The sequence below is a fragment of the Furipterus horrens genome, unplaced genomic scaffold (genome assembly GCF_987537825.1).
Source record: "Furipterus horrens unplaced genomic scaffold, mFurHor1.1.pri manual_scaffold_5, whole genome shotgun sequence".
Lineage (NCBI taxonomy): Eukaryota > Metazoa > Chordata > Mammalia > Chiroptera > Furipteridae > Furipterus > Furipterus horrens.
Window position 1 is genome coordinate 154,144,135 of NW_028327175.1, and position 8,513 is coordinate 154,152,647.

The 8,513-nt window shown below is 37.3% G+C and overlaps 1 pseudogene; it reads left to right on the plus strand.

Annotated features, from left to right (window-relative positions):
- The first annotated feature begins 1,195 nt into the window (after positions 1 to 1,195).
- On the plus strand, positions 1,196 to 1,664 carry LOC150010133 (sterol carrier protein 2 pseudogene; annotated as a pseudogene).
- Positions 1,665 to 8,513: the final 6,849 nt, after the last annotated feature.

Here is an 8,513-nt window from a genome sequence, read left to right on the forward strand (position 1 = left end):
CTGTCAGTCCAATCCTTTCCTTCTCAAGAAATGGACACATAACCCAATCTTTGCCAACTAGACACTCTTTTCCGAGACTTTAAATCTATCATAAAGGGAGGAATGATATCCTTAAAATAAATCTGATCTGGTTTCTCTCATCTAGGCCTCCAAAGCAGCTCTGGCTTCTGTCTTTTTTTATCTGTTTCCTAGCTCAACCCTTAATTTCTGTATCAGAATCTATACAATGGCTCATCCAATATCATATTAAACCCTCTAGCATACCTTTGTGCACTATAGAGATTGGGAATTGAAACTATTGTACCTTTCCCAGATTCCATCCAGCTAGCGGTCATATGTGACTTGGAGCCACCAGGCATATCAACCTGCAAGAGATTGGAAGACAGTTGTGAGCTATTTAGTATCACACAGGAGATAAGGTCATTGGGAAACTTGGGTGAAAGTTCTGTTGATGACAAAAAAAATTCTACTCTTACATCTAAGCATCTAGTCATTCTACAAATATTCACTAGACAACTACTATGTTCCAAATATCATATTAGAACCTGAGAATATAAAGATGACAGAAACAGTGGGTGCCCTGCGAAAGCTCACAGCCTGATGCAATCAGTTTGGAAAATTATTTGTCATTATTAACTAAGCTACTAAAGCTAAACCTAGGCCTGTGCTATGGTCCAACACATCTAAATGTAGGTAATAAGTACTCTGAGAGAAGGGCAAATAGATCCTATGATGCTACAGAGAAGGAAGAGATAATTTCTCACTGGTGATGACATTCAAGTATGATCACTTGGAGCTGGACGTGGAGGGCCTTGAATAGATGTGAATATACACATTTTAGAGGTGCTTTCTTTCCATTCACAGAAATACCTATAGCATTTTGATTACACATGATTTTATCAAAGTTGCCTTCACATTCTGGAAGTAATGGAAGGGATGCTTACCAACCTGATTCTGTAGAAATGAAGAATCATAGCAAACCCAATATAGTAGTTAACAACGCTATACTATATACTTAAAATTTGTTAAGAGACTAGTTAAATGTTCTCACCACAAAAATAAAAAGGTAACTGTGTGAGATGATGGATGTGTTAACTAACCTTATTGTGGTAATCATTTATCAAATCATTATGTTATAAATCTTAAATTTATAATGTTGTCAATTATATTGCAATAAAACTGGGTTGGGGCCCTGCAGCACAATTTAGGCTTTGGAGGAGCTGCAGTGGTCACAATCTACAAGATGGGTTTTCCCGAAGCTGCCGGTTCTTTTAGAACTCATCAAATTGAGGCTGTTCCAACCAATTCTGCAGTTGAAGGATTTAAGGCAAATCTTATCTTTAAAGAGATTGAGAAGAAGCTTGAAGAGGAAGGGAAAGAAAATCGGTGGTATTTTTGCCTTCAAGGTGAAGGATGGCCCTGGGGGTAAAGAAGCCACCTGGGTGGTGGATATGAAGAATGGCAAAGGATCAGTGCTTCCTAACTCAGATAAGAAGGCTGACTGCACAATCACAATGGCTGATTCGGACTTAATGGCTTTAATGAGGGCCAAAATGAATCCTCAATCAGTCTTATTTCAAGGCAAATTGAAAATAGCTGGCATCATGGGTCTGGCTATGAAGTTGCAAAATCTTCAGCTCCAGCAGGGCAAAGCTAGGCTGTGAAGAAGTTCCTGTGCCTACCTTTGAAAATCAAGATGAGACTTATAGATATATATCCACATATTTCATTGTCAGAACTTAGCCTGAAACCATGTGTTGGCCAGTCACACAGGATTTGTTTTTAAATGGGTATGACCAATCCTGTTTTTCCTAAGCTCTGGGTGAATAGAGCCCGGTGGTATAATACTGCTTTGCTGAATTACATACAACTGTGCATTACAAAGTTAATATGGTAATTATGGTTTGGGTAAAATTGAGTTTCAGTATAAAATTAGGAACAGCAAAATTCAAAAACTAGGTAAACAAAAGTTCTCATTTTGCTTATGAAGTCTATTTAAGGACTGTTCTGCTGAAGATTCAATTTAAGTTTTCCTTGGGAGAATTAGGGGAGAAACAAAATATCAGGAGCTGGTCAGTAATTAGTTCATGTAATTAATGACCTTAATCTATTTTTCATTAATAGTTTTTAAAATTCTGTACTGGGATTTTTAAAAATTTGTAAATTTTGCATTTTTTGTGCCATTAGAATGGTATTTTCTTCCCAAATCTAAATAAAAGAAATACCATCAGATCTGCGGGGGGGTGGGTGGGGGTTTAATAGCTGAACACCAGCCTATTTTTAAAATAAAAAATATTTTTAAATGGGTTTTCTTCTTGAAAAATCAGTATTAAATAGTTTTAACAAAATTTGCTTTGAGATGCACAGTTTTAAAATTATAATTTCATATTCATTTAAGTTTATAAAGCTCTCAGTCCTTTGTTATAATTTCCCTTCTCATTATGTAGTTTAATTAATTATCCACGTTTATGTTTCTTCCTAGTTTTTATAATGCTAATGTTATTTTTTATAACTTAGTAAGATGTAAGGTAAAATAATGCTTAAAGGATGTTTAATAGAAAATTAAAATAGCTCTTCCTGAATAAACAAATAAATAAATAAAGCTGGGTTGGGGTGGGCAGAACCAATACAGAAGACTTCTCTACAACATAAACAAACATGTATTGGGTGTTTACAGAAGGGATGAGGCTGGAAGGGAAAAGAAAATATAATTTCACAATAAGGTTTTTAAAAAACTATTTAGATCGCAAGCAGCATATGTTTATACTCCAACTCTAGGTTTCTGAATTGCCATCTTATTTTGACATTTGTTCTACAATGGAATTGTGAAACAGATGAAATGCCATTTCAACAAATATAAACATAATAAATAGAAAATTCCAGTTACTGTTGTACAGAGACAACAATTAGACATCCAACAAAGAAAATAATTTTAACAGCCGTTTGGAGCTTATTCAGTCATTCAACTTTTCATTCAGTGAATAACCATTGTGTAATTATCATGTGTCAAGCATTGTACCAGGAACTGAGGAGACAATGAATAAAATATAGTCCAGTGAAAGAGAGAGGCATAAGTGAATAATTACAACAAATGAGTAAATAGTTTCTTAAAGGCATGCACAGGATGTAGAAGTGCATGGGCACCATGACTACCTTGCTGGAATATCATCAATAGAAGTGGTGCTTGACTCTGTTCTTCAAAGGTGGAGAGGAGTTTGAGTTATGAGTGGAGGCAGAGAAGAAGAGTGACAAGAGATAAGGTTGGAGAACTAGGCTGGAAACCTAGATTGTGAAGGGCTTTATATGTCTTCCTGAGACTGTGGAATTAGTTCTGTAAGCAATAGGGAGCCAATGAAGACTATTCAGATTCAGAGTTAAGTCAGATTGGTATACCCCTAAGGATTACTCTTGTACTAGTACAGATGGCAGGTGATGGGCTGAGACTGGAGGCAGGGAAATGAAAATAGGAGGCTATTATAATTGCCCAGACAAGAATCATGAAGAACATAGCAAAAGGAATGGAAAAGTGGGGAGAGTTTTGAGAACTATTTGGAATTTGTGGTAGTCACGATATTGTGACAGGTTGACTATTTTGGAGAGAAAGAGATCTCTAAAATGTAAGTTTCCAGCTTGACTGACTCAGTGGATGATGATATCATTAACGGAAATAAAAACAGGAGGAGGTGCCATGTTGAGAAAAGAAGGTAAGTTTGGTTCAGCAACTAAATGAGCATGAATTGACAGCAGGAGTCTCGGAGGGAGCTCAAGTAGGCAGTTGCAAGTACAAGTATAAAACTAGAGTCAGATTGGCCTTATTATTTTGGTTTTTTATTTTTCAAAGAAAACAAGAGGCCCTGGAAATAAAATCCTTGGTGTCTTTTAGAATAACTTCTTGATAAACTAGTGTTCTCTTCTTCCTGGGACTTTGTTATCAAACTATATAATTTGCTTAAAAGGGTGGAGATATTCAGTGCTTCTCAGAGCTGTCAGCTCAAGGCCAAGTCTTCATAATTCCATACAAAATTATTCATATTTTTCCAAAGGGAAAGGAGATGAGAAATGAGATAATATATTAAAGGAAATCAAATAAATTTACAATAAAAGATCATTAGGAAATGAAATCTTGTCAGCCTAGATAAATGGGCTCCATTATTACATTTAAGCCAGACTAAATTACTGTCCATGTATCTATTAAAGCATTTATAAGTGTCGAAAATCGAGATGTTAGGATCTCAACTGTAGGTGTAAAATCAAAGTGATTTTGATAAGTTTATACAATCTTTTATTGTTGAGGAAAAAAACTTGAAAATAATATAAGTGTCACAAAGAGGTTTTTATAATTCCTTTTCTAAAACACTGTCAATGATTCATGAGGTTAAAAAGAAAGTTAGCACTATTTACATAATTAAGCATGACAATCAAATTATCTTAGCTCCAAATAAGTAATTATGAGATTTTTTAAATTGGCTAAATCTCATATTTTTTCCTTAAAGAACTAAGAGGGAGCTGATTAAATAATTCAACTTGTGTAGATAAAAGCAATTTGCATCCTCCACCCCCAGCAGAAACCTTGTCATTATTGCTCTGATTAAAATGAAACCTCCCTTACTTGGATTGTCTAACTAGACCCCTTAATTAAGCAATAAAGTAGAGGTTGCTTACTCTCTCCTTTGTAAGAGATCCTAGCTGGAAATTTGCTGGGGGTGTCTGTGAATGGTTGTCTTCTCTAATAGAACATAAGAGAGGAAAAATTCTTCCTCTTTTCCTGCAGATACTGCCATATGAGGATGTGATGCCTGGATCTGCGGCAGCCATCTTGTAAACATGAAGAGCAAAGATACGGGAAGTCAAAACACTGACGTGGCACAGTGAAAAGATGGAAAGCCTCGATCTTTGATGATATTCAGAACCACTGAATTAATCCTGGAACTACTCTGCGTCTAGACTTCTTGATATGCAAGCTAATAAATGTATTTTTTTAATTTAAATCAGTTTTAGGATACTGAAAGCATCCTATGTGATTCAATGACTTTACAGGGATCTATCCACCTGCAGAAAATTGAGCAAAACACTCTAAGACTACTGTGTACTCAGTGATGCCTTACCAATTGCACATGCACACTAATAACGCAAATACATTTGATAAAATAAATAAAAACACATTGTTCTCAAGTAAATTGCTAGTACTGGGAGAAAATTAAGGGACATTAGAATTACTTCTTCAATGAAGAAGCCTTTCAGGTATAACGGATCTTTTATTAGAAAAGTTATTGATCCCTGGCTGGGGTGGATTGAGTGCCAGCCTGAGAACCAAAGGATCACCAGTTTGATTTCCAGTCAGAGCACATGCCTGGGTTGTGGGCCAGGTCCCCAGTTGGGGGCATGTGAGAGGCAACCAAACATTGACATTTCTCTCCCTCTCTTTCAGCCTCCCTTCCCCTCTCTCTAAAAAATAAATAAGTAAAATCTTTAAAAAAAAGAAGCTTCCAAATTACTTATTTTGTAACTGTAACCCAGATGAGCCCTCCCTGTTTTGCCCCAAGTCCTTTATTCTTATGAACTCACTTTTTTCTTAAAGATTAAAAAATATATATTTCCATGGCTTTTGAAACTGACTGATGGGTAACCAAGATCTTACTACTATTTTAAGTGTCTTCAAAATTTCTATAACGAAAACAACTTCAAGTGCCACAACCTTTCAATCCCATATGATGGGAAGATTAGTGCCCTCCCCAACACTCACATGATCAGCTCTCTGATGTTCTGATCCCACTTGGTCTCACTACGGAGTCTTGTTTCCTGTGTTTAACATTATTCCAAACATTGGACAAGGCCCCTTTTGCCTTAACTTCCCAAAGATATTCTAACACAAGGTTACTATCCATAGCATAATTTTAATAAAGGGTTGGGGCTAAACACTTTGGGGCTAAACACTTTAACAGTTAATGTTAGGAACCCTTGTTTTTAAATTCCCTTGACCATCCCTGTCATTAATCATCCTTTCTCCTTGGGCCATGACCTCCTGATAGTCTTCTGGGCTCTCTCTCTCACCAAACCACTTCACAGCTCCCCACTGAGTTCCTTTTCCAGGCCCCTTACACCCGTCTCTCCTAGGAAATATAAGAATTCCTCTCACCTATTAAGCACAACACATTAGCCCTCTTTTTGTTTCACCCTCTCCTTAAAGAACAGTTCCATTCACCTTTTCAAATCAAAGGTGTCCCTCAGGTTATTTTCTTCAATAAGTAAAGGAATCCATCTTCCCTGAGGTGAACTATGACATTTCCCTTATAAGATAAAAAGAAGTAGAGGCAGTTAGTTTTTATAAATAGCAGTATTTTTCTCCCCATCATGCCAGAATGCAAACACTTTATAGTCAATAGAATGTTAACATGGGACAATAGCTGCCTTGGGGCATTCCAAATTGAATGCTAGACCATCTAGGAAGAACTTGCCAAAGGGGTAGCAAAAAAACAGTTTCTGGACCCCTAATCCAAACCTCTCCTACGGCTATGGAAGAACTGAATTTGAAAAGGAAGAAAGAATATATTTGGAAAGAGTTATTGGTGTTCTGTGCATTCCCTGTTTCCCTCAATGAGGGAGAAGATGGAGAAGATTGTGCCTCAGTTAACCAAGTGAGAGAGGGAGTTTCTTGAGAAAGACTCAAAAAGCCCCTGGTTGGTGTGCTTCAGTTGGAGCATGGTATCAACTGAGAGGTCATGGGTTAAAAGGTTAGTTTGATTCCTGGTCAGGGCACATGCCTAGGTTGCAGGTTTGATCTCCACACCCTAGATGTTTCTCTCTCATATCAATGTTTTTCTCCTACTCTCTCTCCCTCCCTCCCCCCCTCTCTAAAATCAATAGGATAAAACAAAAAGGCATAATATGTCTCCTGGAGATTAGGGAGCAAAATGACTGTGTGGCTGCATTGGCAGAAAACTGTATCCTTTACCAATGGCAGAACAAAAAAGCACATGTGTTTCTTGTGGATCAGATAGCAGCAGATGGGAACGGGAGGGACTCATCCCTGCGGCTGGGCTGAATCCTCCCTAAGAAGAGTTCTCAGGGAGTAAAGTAACGCTGGGGGGGGGGGGGGGGCGTGCACCATGGAAAGTCCGGGGGCTGGGGAAGGGATTCTGAGTTACCAGCCAGAAAAGTGGACTTTCTCATTACAAGGGAACTGTAGAGAGAGGTTCTCACATGAATATCTTGTGAGGAACCCATGGAAACATTAAATCGGTGGGGGAGGGGGGAGGCCTACGGTGGGAATACTGCATACCCAGCAGTCACCATAACCAAATCCTACCTGTGCCAGTCATTAGAGATGCTTCATGAGCCTCACCTCTCTTCCTGCTCCCTAGTTAACCCTGGAAGATCCAGAAACAATAGAGTGGGAGAACAGAGAGAAAAAATAAATAAAAAGGTAGATGTGAGTGGGAGAATCCAACAACATTTGACCTTCCCAGATGCAGATGTGGCTTGCCCACCTGTGGGAGACCCACGCACGCTACAAGAAGGGAGAGCCCTTAACTTAGAATGAGGCTGTGTGTCGATTATTACACTGCCAGACAAATCAGTTACTGAGATGAGCCTGTTCTTGTGACTTAATGTTATTAAAAGACTTATTCTCTGAGATTGATGATAACAGTTATGGGATCTACTTAATAGTTCATCCAGAGCTGGGAGAAAGAAGTAGTCCACCTCAAGTTTGACACAGCTGTTGTTAGTAATCTGTGCATATCTAAGATTAGGAAGGAGCTTGTAGAATATGACAAACACAAAGGAAAACAAAGCTCAGCAAATTAGGACGAATGATAAGGATCACTGAATTTGGCCTAAACAAAAAGTTTTAGTTTGCAAATATTCTTGGGTTTATTTTGTTTTTTGGTTGTTGATGTTGGTGTTTCTGTGTAGTTATTATTCTGATTTATTCAGGGTTGTAGGTCCATTGCTCAAAATACAGCCTGGCACATAGTTGGTGCTTATTAAACGCTTATTAAGTGTACTGGGGCTTGATTTCATATTTAATAAACTCAAGTAATGTTTATAAAATTTAGTTTTTATTTTCAAATGCCTACAGTATAGGGAGTGAATAGGATTATCAGACATTTATAAATAATATCTCATCTCATGTTGAAATGTGGTTTTTTAAACTACTTAAACTGGATAGACTTAGCCTCTGTAAATGCACCTAACTCTAAGTGTTCATTTGTACACACAAGCCTGGTGGAAAACTTGAAAATGAATAAAGACAATCAAAATGACCAAAAATATCTTTAAGAACAGGATAACTAAAATTGTCATGTAATGAATGGTCCTATAATTAGCTTTCTGTCATAAAAATGTGATAAGTGTTGGTCTGAATAAATAAAAAGAACTGGATATTAATAAATATCACAGTTTTTACACTGAGGAAAAAGTGTATCCAGAATACACAGAGAGTGCTTCTTTTATTTTAGCTTTTCCAATACTGAGTGTTAACTTTCATCATTCTCAATTAATTGCAAAATAAT